A 14,275-nucleotide genomic window follows, 5' to 3' on the forward strand; every position below is an offset into this window, starting at 1 on the left:
CTCCCTTCTCTTTTTAACAACCATCTTGCATTTTGTTGTTTAAACTTACCTGAATTTAGTAGCTCTCTGAGGAGGTAGCTGTATTCACTAGGAGGCTAGATACAAACTGGCACACCAGAGTACTTCTCAATTAAACCCTACCCAGAAAAACTAATTTCATTAATTAAAGTGTAGGACAAAGTAAAGTTTCTGGTCAGGTGCCTCCAGCTGTGATTACAGATATTTTTAATGCCTTAGGGGGAGGAGAAGAAAAACAAAAAAAAAAGGAAAAAGAAAACAAAGCAAAAAACCACCACACACCTGAGAAAGCACCAGATTCTTCTCTCACTCTGATTATTAAAGTGACCTTCACGTATGCCCTGCAAATGTAGACTTCTTTATCCAGCTGGTCTCAATTTTCTGGGAAAGAAACATGTAGATTTTTGTACTAAAACACAAACTTTATTAAGCTTAAGAATAATGCCAGTGCATTAGATATGTCTGTGCTTTACTAAATCTTATGACATGTAGGAGGTGATTAACTATTTGTAAGTCTTAGTCTAACTAGGGAGATGGAAGAAGTGAAAGAACTGCTGAGTAGGGTTCCACAAGAGACCTGACAGTGGGTTGTATTGAAATGCAAAGCATTGGGCAGAAAGTAGATTAATAGTGGAGTTTCTCCAGGCTCAGTCTGGTGAACCAATCCCACGTAAAATTTTCATCAGTAACTCAAGCACAAATAACAGGAGAATGGTGATGAAAATGAAACGATGATTCAAAACTGTCAAGACATAAGGCGGCTGAATATCACCCCCAGAAAAAGATGGTATGGCATGAGAAGTGCTGCATCAGTTTTAACAGTACAAAGTGCTTTGTGGAAGTACTACTAGAATAGGAATAGGTGCCCTAATGTATGAGAAGAGACTGAGAAAGCTTGACATGCTTAGCATCACAGTCTGAAAGTTAAATGAATATTGTTGCTTTCTCTATGTACATCAGGAGCAAAGGTGTTGCAATGTTTCACCTACTGAAAGACATTAGTCGGTGAATGAACGGTTATATACTTTACATGAGTACATTTAGGCTGAAAATTAGATACATTCCAAATATCAGAGCATTGAGTTTCTGTGTTAGCCTTCCTATCACAAATAGTAGGTGCAGAAAAAATTGCTGGCTTTAAGCTGGCACTTGTTGACATCTGCTTTGTGAAGCAAATTGCCAACAACAGAAGGCGGCTTGCTTGGGACTACAGGACACCAAGGCAAATTAGAGTATCTTTCTAGATTAGTCGCTAGTCATAGGCTGGAGTACACACAATTAACAGCTGTCTTCATGCTTCCATCTTAACAGAGGTAAGCATGCTAGAGCTGATCTTTAAATCTTGAGAAAATTATAAATAAGTACATATTAGAGAAAGAGGGCATTAAAAAGACCTTCAGTAAGGCAAGTATGAGAACATAATAGAACATAGCCTAGAGCTGTGCCACTGCATTTGGTTTTAGATCAACCTACATCCTTCACTTAGCACCAGTTTGCTAAAATGCTATAAATTTTGAAGAATTGGCCCTAAAAAGCAAAATGGCTTTTGAATAGCTTTTACTTTTGTTATGCATGATTAAAGCTTGTTTAGAGTAAACGTGCATTTTCAGTACATTCCTACTTCTGCCCTGCCACTTACTCTTCTAGAAAAAAAGAACTTTCATACTGCAGGAGTGCCTAACGGCTCTCTAGGAAGGCTTCCTAAATTACCTCTTCCAATAAAGAAACATGTTAATGTCACATTTTAGCTACAGGCAGTTCCTATTCCAGATTTTAAATGCTATATCTGTATAACTCTATTGTAACTATCCCCTCCATCTCAGCTCAGTTCTTTTGCTAGGGCACAAGATAGAGTATTATCCTTTTAAAAATTACTGCCCAGCTTTAAATTTCAGGGCTGTCATATGCAATATCTTGAAGGCAGGGATTAGTAATGGTTCCCAGTGAGTTTCAGAGACAATACCATACAATTTTTATCAACAAATATTTAACACAGTGTTTGGAATCTTTCTTAAACTTGCCTTCAAATAAATATACTGGGGTTTTCTCACCTATCAGAGGTAAAGTGAGGAGACGGTATTTTTCTAAATTGGGCTCCCACACAACATTAAAATGTTACTATGCTTTAATACACAGCAGTAAACATCCTTGCTTCTCATCTTTTTTTCAGAGATGATTTATCATTCTCTCTAGTGTGGCCCTAAAAGATATTGAATTCTCCAGCATTTGACAAGAACAATTGCTTCTCCAGGCTTTTCTACTCTGAAAAGTTGGCACAGAATCAGCTAGAGCAGGGCTTTACAGAGCACTTCCTAACTGTCCACATGGACTTTGTTAAGGCAAAATAAAACCACCCAGAGCTCGTTTAGAATAGCTGGTGATTTTTAAATTTGCACCACAGCTGGCTGCACTAAGTTGCCCAGGAAATGACACATAGTCATTAGTTCTTCCCACAAAGGGAAAATATTTCCATAGCATGCAGAATAAGGCTTTCAGCTAGCAATAGTCCAGTATGGGGGCTGGAACCTGGCTGGAACAAACTTTTGGCAAGAGGGCAAAGGCAGTCTGTATTCAAATCCAGCTCTTGCATTAAGAAGAGCACACGACACTGCCTTTCACTTTGAGACTTTAACATCTCCTCATCTCAGACAGTCACGCTGCTTGGACAGCCTGTTTCTTTCTAGAGGTTTTCTGTGCAGCTTTGGAAACCACTGCTAAGCACAGGGAATTGCCTGGTTTTTCCCTTGGGTCGTTTTTCATCTTTACTACTCTGTTCTTCTGAGTCTCTGTATTTTATACAGAATAATTTTTTTTTTTTTTTAGCCCTTCTGTTGGAGCTTAGAAATTAGATGGTGCAACACACAGCACAGATTACAAGACTGAGGGCTGCTCCCCCTTCTTTACTTTGTCTTTAGAGGGCAAACACAGGCCTCAAATTAAGGTTCTTCCATTCTGTGATACAAATGCAACTTCAGGCATTAAGCAGATGGCACTACACACTCGGTGTTTACATGACAGCTGCATCTCATGAGATAAAGGCAGCTTCTTCCCTTAGCTACTCACTAGCTCCTTTTTCTTCCTTGTGTAGGAAGCATCTGGATCTGACTGCTTGATGAGCTTCACCTTTCTGACTCTAACAATTAACTCTTTTCTACCAGGCATCTTAAATATGCCAAGACCCCTAGAAAGGAGAGGATTTTAAATTTTATGTCTTTAGGCTCTTCAAAGATTCTAAGTTTGGAAACAAAAGTTTTGCTTCTCATTGCAAAGGCAAATTTAGACTTTTTAATTAGTCACTAGTGCTGATGATAGTTGAAACACTCAAGCATGGAGGTGAGCTGTTTACAGAGGTTACATGAAATTACATTTATCAGCCAAGTCATGATAAATGGGAGAGGCTGAAATGTAGATTTCAGGCAGGCAGAAAAATGCCATCTCTTCAAATATATGCTTTCAAATTATTTTCTAAGAACTTTTCTCTCATTCATATAAAAATACATTTTAAATGACAGGGGATTCATAAGAACATCACTTAGGCAGATAGCAAAACATTTCTCAACAGAAGATTTCTGGTTTTGAATATTCCTATAGTTTTGCATGTATTGTACTATTTTGCTGTCTCTGGGCAATATTAGATTAGTACTCCAAAAGTGTATGAGAAAAGCACCTTAAATAATTTGTAGTTGACAATGAAATATAATTTTACTGAAATATATCATGGCAACCTGGTAATTGAATCTTCTAAAATGGAATTCTTCTGCATGTGAGTAAGAAGAACTGTTGAGAACACCAGAAAAGACTGACTGATGTGCAGTTCAAATTCATGAAAGTTGGATGAATTTCAAGGAAAACTACTACAATAGCAGATATTCACGTTCACTTATCCTCAGAGCAGAGGTCTGAAAGGGTTAGAAAAGGTATGCAAGATAGCTGCAGGCTGTGTTACTGGTCATTGTTCAAGGCAATGATTACACACTACACCATTTAAAATTTTTGTTAATATTGACCAACAATTGTTATTCCAATCTAATTGCTTTTGACACATGATATAGAACGTAAAATACTCTAATAATGTGCTGTTTTCAGACATGCCAATGGGAAGCTTAACTGAATTTGATGAAGCTCGTACAGTTGGCATAACTTTCTCGGGTAAGGGGTAGTTTGAAAGGAGAAACAAGTCACCTTGCTAGTCTTACATCTAGGGTGATTTCTATCTCAGTCTACTGACAGAATCAGAGATGGTCTACCTTAAACAAATATAACAACACAGTCACAGTATCACAAAACCAAAAGATTTTGATTTCCTATTTGATGGAGCTTCCCACCCTGATAGATAATGGACAGATAATTAGAACAGAAGATATCCCAGCACCAGTTGCTAAAGCAGTCCCAAGGAACATGACCATGAAAGGGATGCTGCTCTTAGATACACAATTTTAGCAGGATGCTTCAGCCAATGTTTAGCTCTAAGCACAGCTTTACATCCATCCCTATGCAGCAAAGCCTTTAAGCATATCTCTGTGTTTGAATATGTTCTTGAATCAGAGCCACAGCCAACTATCAGAAAGCATCTGTTCTTTGATGCTGCCTCAACCCTGTCTAGCTCCCAGATTTTCTGTTTAGCATAGGAAATTTAAGTCTATGCCAAGACTTGTTTTCTGGAGTTATTTGTTACCAGGCTGCAGATGGCTAATGCTGCAATTCATAACTCATACAAGCAACATTCCACCCACTGCATTTCTTGAACTGTGTGCTCTTTAGATCAGGAATATATGCTTGTTACCTAGGCCAGGAGAGCTTTGATCCTGACTGGGGCTGCAGAAAACTCCTACAGACTGAAAAGTAAATAGTAATAGGAAAAAAGACATTTATACTGCTAGCATCCTACTATGATATGTGTGTTGACAACCTATTCATCAAGAAATCATAAGAGCACTTGGGAACTTGACAAGTTTGGGGTTTCAGTTACATAAATAATGTCAACTAAATAAAATTGTTTATTTGTTATTTATGAAATAAGAAGTCAATGTTGATAAGAAGAATTCTGAGAGGCAAATTTCTGAGACTGTAATGATGGATTAAAGATACAGGGTCAGGTTGGCAGATGATATAAATTGTTGTGGAAGTCACTGGAGCTATGACAATTTCCTCTGCTGAGAATTTGTCCCATAGATTATAAGTTCCTGATTATAAGATCAAAAGAAGTAAAAGAACTATTAGGCTTAATTTTAAATCTTAGCAGCAAATGTTATGATATTCCATGTATGGATCAAGTAGCTGTCCTCCATACAGACCTTTTTATATCTTAAAAATTTTATGCATTATATGCAGATAAGTATTGCCAGAAGCACTTTATTTTACTAGGTAATACTGTAATAGAAGATAGGGATAGAATTTGGAGGGAGACATTCACCATATTTTTTTCTTGAATTAGTTAATAAAAATTCTTTTAATGTACCACTGAATACCAAGAAAGTTAAGCTTTTACATTAGCAGTATTGGTGCTTTATATCAGGACCTGTTTAAAAAAAGGTATTATTTCTCTTCATAAGTATTTCATATTAATATTGCTAATATCATTGTACAGTATTTTAACAGAAGTTTCCTTGATCAATTTTAACAGTAGGAATGAAACTGCAGGCTAAAGTTGTTCTTTAGAGCTAGCTCTTATTTGAAGTGGAAATGAGGGATTTTCTCTGACCCCATTCCCTTTGTTCTTTTAGTGGTGGGTAGTCACATCTGGGGAGTGCATGAAATACAGTCATTGCTTTTGGCCCAATACCACTATCTGTACATTGATAGTATTCATTTGCACAATTAATTACACCGAAGTGCTGGGATTTCTAACAGAAACAAGGTGACAATGAAAGGCTCAAAGAATTAAGACCTGCTGAGCTTTCAAGTAGCAAGGAGTCTAAGTCCCTGAGCTTACTCAAGAAAGCCTTTCGAACATGCTTAAGCCCCATTAAAGTCAGCTGCTAGCCACAGTCCCTTTCTTTCAGAAGCTGTAACATTTTGAAGTTTAAACTGAAATCTTAATGGCAAGATTTAGGAACCGTATGATTAGGAAATACACAGGTGAAGCAGCCCCGTATCTAAAACAGCAAAGAAAGCGCTTTGTCCTGTGTATGTCTTTCCCTGAAACTGGTAAGATACATTAGCAAACTACAAAAATGCTGGTACCTAGACTTCTAAAAAGCTTCCTGTAGGTCAGGAGGCCAAAGAAGCTCTGTAAGACATTTCCTTTTAGATTTTTTTTTTTTTTTTAAGAACTTTATTTGTCTGAAGTTACAAATAGAAACAAGCATTCTTGTTCTTTGCACATAGCTAAAACTATTGAACTTTTTAGGGTTATCCAACTCAAAGTCTTGAGAAACAAGCCAGAGAAGCAACACTCATGTTCCTATACTTTCCTATTAATTATTCCTTCATTACTAATAATTAATTCGTGCAGTAAGTTAGCTTTAGCCACATCTCCTTGTAACCCAACTAATTATCCTATTTCTGTATCTCTGTATTTTTTTAAGAGTGTACGTCACTGCCATAACCAATACTGGTGATCTGAGTGGTCCAGATTGTACACATTATCCTTTACTGTATATGACCAGTGCAGTTCTGGAGGTAAAACTAGAGTTAACCTATTTACATTAACAAGAAACAAATTGCTCAAGAAAATCTTCCGTTCAAATCAGTTGGAGTACTGCCCAAATAATGACTTTTATTTCAAATTTAAACTTAAATTTTCCCTTGAGCTGCTGTTTCATATATTTCTAGCACCAGAGGTATTTCAAGTCTTCCATGTAATCTTAGTTTCTAGTTTATAGTAGTATAGCAATGGCTGAATGTGTTTGCCACCAAGTCCAAATCAGTCAATTGTTCTCAACACAGTCTAGCTGATTAAAATTTCTTACTGTCTACCACACTGCTCATTATCTAATCCAAATGAGAACTGGGGGGAACATTTGTGATGATATATTAATATATCAATAACAAAAAATGCCACTGCTATACATTAATGTTTTTAAGCTGTTACCATATGTCAATGAGCTTATCAAGTTTATCTCGTTCAACAAATGTTGATTATAAATTGTGATCATTGGTACAAAATTAAAAGGGTCATTATAAATGCCTATAATTTCTTTTTATTATGGAATGATACATATTTCCATATTACTAATAATTCCTCCTTAATGCATGAGTTCTTTGCTTTCAGAGATATGGGAGAAAGCAGGCCCTTATTATCAAGGTATTAATGACTACATCACAAGTGCAAAAGGAAGCTTTAAACAGATTTTTATTTTACTTTTTCACAGGAAACAAAAACTACATTAATATATTAATGTTCAAAAAACACAACTCAAAATTGGGAAATACCATGACTAAAGCTCTCTGTTTAATCATAACTTGTCTTTCTTTTCTATGGGCATTACAATAAGCTCTTTAATTACATGATCCTAACCTGCATTTTTATGTTCAGATAGTGAACAAGATGGCCAATGCCCAGAAAATACTTGTGGGTGTCTACTTAGTCATATTATCTTCAAGCTTTCATCTTACTTTTTCAAATATTTGAAGCTATAAAATTAATAAATGTGGGACTCGAGAGAGCTAAAAGGCCAAACTAGATACAATTATTGGGTAGAACTGCTTTGCGTGAAAGTTGTTTATTTGGCAAAAAATATTTCTTGTAAGGTCATTAACTTTATGGAAGACTTGGATGATAAATTCAGAGAGTACTTTTTCCTTCTGATGTAGTTGAAATCTTTTGTTCTGAGCTGCTCGGCAATTTGTCATGCAAGTTTATAATTTCAGTTTTATACCAAGACTGAAACAGCAATCTGTTTTTCAATGGGCTTTATTCCTACAGTTAAGGGAATGTAATGCCAACTTAGAAAATGTATTTTATATCATCATCTGTCACAAGATTACCTTGTGATTCAAAGCAAGTCACTTAAACGAGGCTTTTGAGAGGAAAGATGTTCCTCATTTTCTGAGTGCTTATCTTGTCACAGCAAAGTTTTCATTTGCAAAGGTGCAGCATAGTCACAGCTTCAACTGAGACTAAGAAAAGTTGGGCTGTGAAAAAAATAAAGCAATAGCCTATGAAAATCTGTATGTAGATAACTGAAATTGGGCAAAGGCAATCTTAAATCTGGCTTTTTCTGAAGTTTGAATTTTCTAAATGCAGTTATACTTAACAAATAGGTTTTATTTAAAAACAAATAAAATAGAAAATGCAAATATCCTCATTTTGAACCACTGGAAAAAAACATTAAAAAAAATGTTTGGAATGCCAGCAATCAAGGGAAAATTACATTCAAATTACTCTTCATGTCTGAATGATTTGTGGCTAATTCCTAGCAGGAAAATCAGTCTCTGGTGATTTGCCTGAGGTTTAAAAGGAGTGCATATGGTAGCGTTCAGAACTTTCCACCCATTTCATGTACTAAGCTCTTCTTTTCTGCTGTGATGGTCTGTTCAATACCAGTCACATCCCACATCAAAAGTAAAAATACCAGATCGAAGTATTTATCTTCCTGTTGCACTTCTTGCCTCCAGGATGAAGTAAATACTTAATATTTCTGAGGAATGCAGAAACACCAAAGCTGCAAAAATGTATAAGATACTGCTGAGTTCAATCTTGAAACCTCTATTTACTCACCTAGGTAAGAGAACCACATAGGGCCATCTCTTTCTGAGCTGTGGCCATCTGGAAGCGATTAGTGTTTGCCTCTGTTATTCTTCTGTCCATTCTAGATAGACATTTTGATATGGGAGAAATTGTGCAGTAAAGGTTCTGCCCCCTTCACTGCCTGAGAAGAAATCTAGATGACTAGCTTAGATTAGTTGCCTAAACTGTGAACAGCAAAGTAATATCATGTGAATATCAAACAGCTCCCATTACCATCTATCTAGGAGTGGAGGGATAAAGGAAGAATTTTTTCCTATACAGAATGAGTGATGTGATTTCCCATACTATTTTGGCACAGGAACTTGATTACTCAGCAACCAATTTGCATTTCTTCCTGTGAATAGTACTTTTAGGGCATTAAGGCATTTTATGCAAGGGCAAATCTTCAATGTTCTTTTGCCTCTGATACTTCTCAGGATCCGCTATTTTCCCAATTTTTCCCATTCTGCTACAGCCCTAGTAGTTTACCCACTTGTTATATTGCAATGAGAGAGGAGAAGCTAGAGGCCATGTCACTGATGCCTGCTCACATGATTTAAGAGAGATGAGGGAAGAGGAGTATCTCTCTTTTTGTAACCCGTCCCTTTAAAAAAATAGTAACAATCTGATCATCTTTACTAAATTACAGGACTTCTAACCAGTGTTTCCAACTATTTTGGTGTGTGGATTTGCTCCTTAAGCACTGGAGTGAGCTGAAACAGTGACTTACAGGCTGCTCACATTCCACCTGTAAGCACCGGTTTCAACAATTGTGTCAGCCAAAATTAGAAGGAAAAAAGAAAAAAAAAGATGAAAAGTTGTCATTAATAATATCATCACTTTCTAACTTTGTTCTTACCTGTTGTCGATTACTTTGAGGCCTTAGTACACCTGTTTTTTCAGCAACAAAGTAGTAAAATGTTTGTGGATAAGATGTGGGGTTTTTTTGTTCTTTTGCAGCTTTACAATTTACCTAGTTGCTGTAGGTGCTTCTTGCCTGGAAGCACCATCCGCAGTCCCGTTCATGCCCTGTTGTCCCACAAGTTCCAGCTCTCTGTTCTGAGCAGTTGGAGTACTCCTTTTCAGTAATAGGAATGGAGAGTAAATGGTCAAAGAAAGCCCTAAAACAAAAAGGGAACAACCTGTTTTGGACTTGATGCCCACAGAGCCTTAACAGGTTTTCATGAAGTGGCCTTAAGTAGCTGAGATATTTAGGCTCTTTCAAAAGCCATCTATGGCATTTTAAACTCCTTCCTACTAGCTAAGCCCTATGAAGGGTTTTGGTTATTTTTTCTGTCCTCTCTGATACACAAGGTTTTATGAGGAAAAAAAAAAAAAAAGACACAAAAGAGTAGTTATTTTAAGAGTTTTCTGTACAGTAACAGTAATCAGCCATTATAGGAGACTGTAGGTTTTGCTTCTCCTTTATGTCTGAAGATTTCTCCTTGTAAATAACTGACCATGGCAATAATTAAACAAACAAGCAAACGAACTCTTCTACCAAAGAAACATTCCTGAGGAGTTTTGTCAATAAGTTTTTTTCTTATTGTCCACCACATGTCTGAGCGGCCAGCACCAAGCTATTAAAAGTAACAGCCATCTGAATTATGCTGCATGTTAAACCAAAAATACATAAACCAAAAAAAAAAAAAAAGGCTGGTAATCTGAGCCTGAATTTCCAATGTTTTTTGATGCCCGCCATGAAAATCATTTATGCAAATAAGTAGCACACAAGCAGTAAACATGATCAGCAGGAACTCATCCTCCTGCTTTTATTCATATAAAAGGCTGTTCCCCTATTTCATCTGTCTGTTGCTTATGTTATCACTCTCCACTATTCAACAACTGTGTGATAAAGTGCCCTTTCCTGCAAAACCAGGCTACGGGGCAGCTAAACAGCTTTGCTTCAGTTACTCTTTCACTGAAAATAATGGGATGAATTAAAGGCCTTTTATATTATATACTTAATAGCAAGGACACTGAAATTCAGCTAGATTATCTGATATCTACAGAGATCTCCATAAGGCAAAAGACAAGAACAGCAGGAAGAGAACTTATTTGTTGCAATATCTTTTTCTACAATGGTTAAGCTACCCGCCTTCAAGCTTTTTCACAGAGCCTGGGCCTCTGGTTGCTTGTTTCAACTGAATCTGGCAGCTGTTAGCTTTCCTTAGCAGGGCCTGAAAGTTTGTTAAATGTGAAGCAATTATACTCTATTCCTGGAGGAAATGGAGACATCATAACGTGAGGTGGCTGATCAATGACAAGTAAAAACAATAGAGAAACTGCTTTAACATCATATATGCATACATAAATATGAAAATAAAAAAAAGTGTGAAGAATGGAAGCAAATGTCTTGCGCTGATATAGCCAAGTCTTCTACTTTCCTTACCAATGTCACATGGAAGTGGTTCGCTTCTACTGCTGGGTTAGTTTTCTGATAGTTTGGTGATCTGACTCAAAGGCTCAGCTGTGCAATCCAGCCAGTTTGAGGAGTGAAGACAGAATCGTAGAGCTGAAAGCAGGAAAAGAGGAAAAAAAGAGTAAAGGAAGGGGGACATTAGGATTTTCCCTTTTACTGGAAGTGCTGTTAAATCAGATCAGCTTTCCTGTCAGACTAAAATTAAGAAAATGTATTACCTGAAAGATGTGAAGAGCTCACCTTAAGGTCAAGTGGAAGATAACTAGACGTTTCACTGCTTCATTTGTCAGCCTTTATCTTCAGAGACAATAGCTGTGCTCTTAAGCCTTGCATTTCCTTGTTAAAAACTTCTTTGCTTTTGCCATAAGGTTTGCCAAGAGCTGAGAAACATCTTAGCAGAGAATTCACTGAAGGCTTTTATTTCGCTCACATTGCTGGTGCTGAACTCTGGAATAAGGGCATCGGCCTCTGGGAATGTTGCTGCTTCTGCTCTGCAAAGCTACAGAGGCACACCTGTAGGTCAGTAACACCATGTACTGACTGAAAACAGAGTCAGAGTTAGCACACAGGTAAACTGCTTGGTGGCCATCAGGGCAGTGATGAGAAGACCTGAGACACACATGAACCCTTTAGGATTGTGACAGTGGTGGTACAAACACTGCAGATAGTCTTGCAGTTGAAGGAGAGTTATATTAGAGAAAGATCATGTAAGTAAGTCAGAAGTAAGTAAGAGAAGAGGCCAAGAAATTTGAAGGAAATGGGTCAAGGGTTTTAAATAAAAGTGAGGTAAAAATTAATTGGTGTGTATGATACTTGAACTGAAAAGGAAGGTAGTTTTTTTGAGGTCCAGTAATATTTTTTCGTGTGCAGTGTTTCTTGACAAGAAGCTGCAGATATGTTTAAATTTTGCCATTTACTGGAAAGCACACAACGTTTTTTCCAGAGCAAATGCTTTCTCAGCAATATGAACCATCACTTTCATGCTCTCAGAGAGGCAAATTTAATCCAGTGTTCTGAGACTGATTGTTTTCTAACATTGTGTTCATAGTGAAAGCAAGTGATTATTAAGAAAACTGATTAATCAATTGGTATGAGTTTGTGAGAAGACTCATTTAACTTGGCACTCTGGGGATGCTGTACTGTAGCTGTACTGCAGGTTTCAGAGCTCAGGGATCAATATACACACCAAAGAAGAGAATGAAGCAGTTTGTTTGCTTGTGTCCACAGTAAAATAACTTCATCAAGAATAATTAATAGAACTTCAAAAATAATAATCTTAAAATAAGACTTTCCAGCCATAGAAGTCATTAATTTTCTGCTAAGGGAAGAGTATTTGTGACAAAAAGCCTGACACATGATTACATTCCTCCAGCACTGTGGTTTCCATCATTTCTTTGAAATCCATACCTTTCATGTACAGTTCATTAACACTGATCAAAGCACATATCTTTCTAATAAAATCAAATTTTCCTTGTAACCTTTTGTAGATGTTTCACTTCATGTAATATTTTGAATGTTTTTTATCCTGAAGTCTCATTTTTAATGTGTGGCTATGGTCAGAGTATATATATATGGACAGTATATAAATGATGTGTTGGTTTACTGTATTTAATTGTCTCTCAGTGATGTCCATACCAAGATTTTTATAACTGCCAATGCCATACCTTTAAACTGGTGCCAACAAAATTAGCTAGTTGTCTCATGGCAATGTCTGTGCTAAAACACAGCATTTCTTCATGGTACCTAAGATTAACTTTAAAAGGAATTTCTAAACTTGCGATCAAGATATTGTATGTACAAATCTCGGTAATGACTGAAGAGTTGCACTGCTCACTAAGCAGCAAGGTATATATGGTGGTCTGAATTTTACATAGCAATATCTACTTCGTACATTTGAAAGACTGAAACCTGGCTGTTCAGCCCCTGCATCTGGCTCTGATTCGTTTCTGGTTCCTGATGAATCGGTTAAGTATATCCCCATCTTCTATGTGGGATTTCATCGGGGTTTGAGGATGTGCTGAATGTCATCATATGAACCGACAAATCTAGTATTGGAAAGTAAAGAAGTACTTGAACTGGGTAAGATGAGGTCAAAAGTGACAGCAGAATTAGCAAATAACACTCTGGAGGTTAAGTGGGTGATGATAAAGAAAAATATGTTGGGAAAAAATAAAGACAACTGGTAAATGTGTACTCAGATGGGTATTCCTGCTCTGCCAAAAATTTCTTTGCTAAGACTAGTTTTATTACCTTCTCTGGTAGGGATTGATCTTGATCTCCTTGTTCCACAAATTTTCTATTGATTCCAAGTAGCACCGCCAGTAAGTGTAAGACTGCAGCTCTGCATTAGAAAAGCATAGTCTTGATTCTTTCTCCCTTCTGTTTTCATTAAGAAAGAAGGAAAAAAAACCCAAAACCAATCTTTCCAGGCAGAGACTGAAAGACAAAACAGATTTTGTGAGTACAAAATTCAATAATTGTTTACTAGATGTAGAAGAACAATATTTGCCATTTTGAAAATGCAACATTTGCTGATACAGGTTACTATAAGTTATTTCTTGGTGCTTGCTGAAGAGTCTGGTTTTATGTTTTCAGTAGGGCTCCTTTTGTTATGCTTTACATACATTAACAACAGCCTTAGCAGACAACCAACAGTTTTATGTGTACTAATAAACTTCCTAGTTCCAGATGCTTATTCTGTTGTTAAATTATATACCATATCTTTGAAAGGCATTACAGAGAGTTTCTGTTTAATATTGTTGTAAATAATGGTGTTCATGTGTCAGCTTAGCATGAAACTTAAATCTTCTGCTTTGTCAGTGATAAAAACATAAAAATTTCTTGAGAGGTTGTTTAACATTTAATATTTCCAACTACACCTTTAAAATTGTGCACTTGTGAAAAAGTATGATAAAAAGAGAGTTATTTTAGTATGCAGTGAGGTACAATAACTCATGGAAGAGCTTGTCAATTTAAAAATGTAGAATATGCAAAAGGTATATATAACATACATATTTGTATGACTAAAGAATTGTTATGTTTTATAAGCCCGTGGATATGAAGAAGTACAAAGACAGATACAATAGTAAGATGTACTGAATAGCGCTAATAATGAAAGGGCTGAAAATATTTCAGTCATATTCCTGTTTTACCGTGCTAAGAAC

General features: G+C 36.5%; 1 long non-coding RNA gene across 3 annotated transcripts; it reads right to left on the reverse strand.

The window, feature by feature from the left end:
- Positions 1-343: 343 nt before the first annotated feature.
- Positions 344-13,921, reverse strand: LOC115610991. Of its 3 annotated transcripts, none has more exons than XR_003992418.1 (5): positions 13,362-13,921; positions 11,352-11,610; positions 11,082-11,204; positions 9,663-9,810; positions 344-399 (listed from the first exon to the last, which is right to left on the reverse strand). It is a non-coding gene; the product is annotated as an uncharacterized LOC115610991 (long non-coding RNA). The 3 variants fall into 3 exon arrangements; XR_003992417.1 differs by lacking the exon at positions 344-399 and adding an exon at positions 7,297-8,624; XR_003992416.1 differs by lacking the exon at positions 344-399 and adding an exon at positions 8,179-8,624 and having other exon boundaries at positions 9,549-9,810.
- Positions 13,922-14,275: the final 354 nt, after the last annotated feature.

This window comes from Strigops habroptila, chromosome 7 (genome assembly GCF_004027225.2).
Source record: "Strigops habroptila isolate Jane chromosome 7, bStrHab1.2.pri, whole genome shotgun sequence".
Taxonomy (NCBI): Eukaryota; Metazoa; Chordata; class Aves; order Psittaciformes; family Psittacidae; genus Strigops; species Strigops habroptila.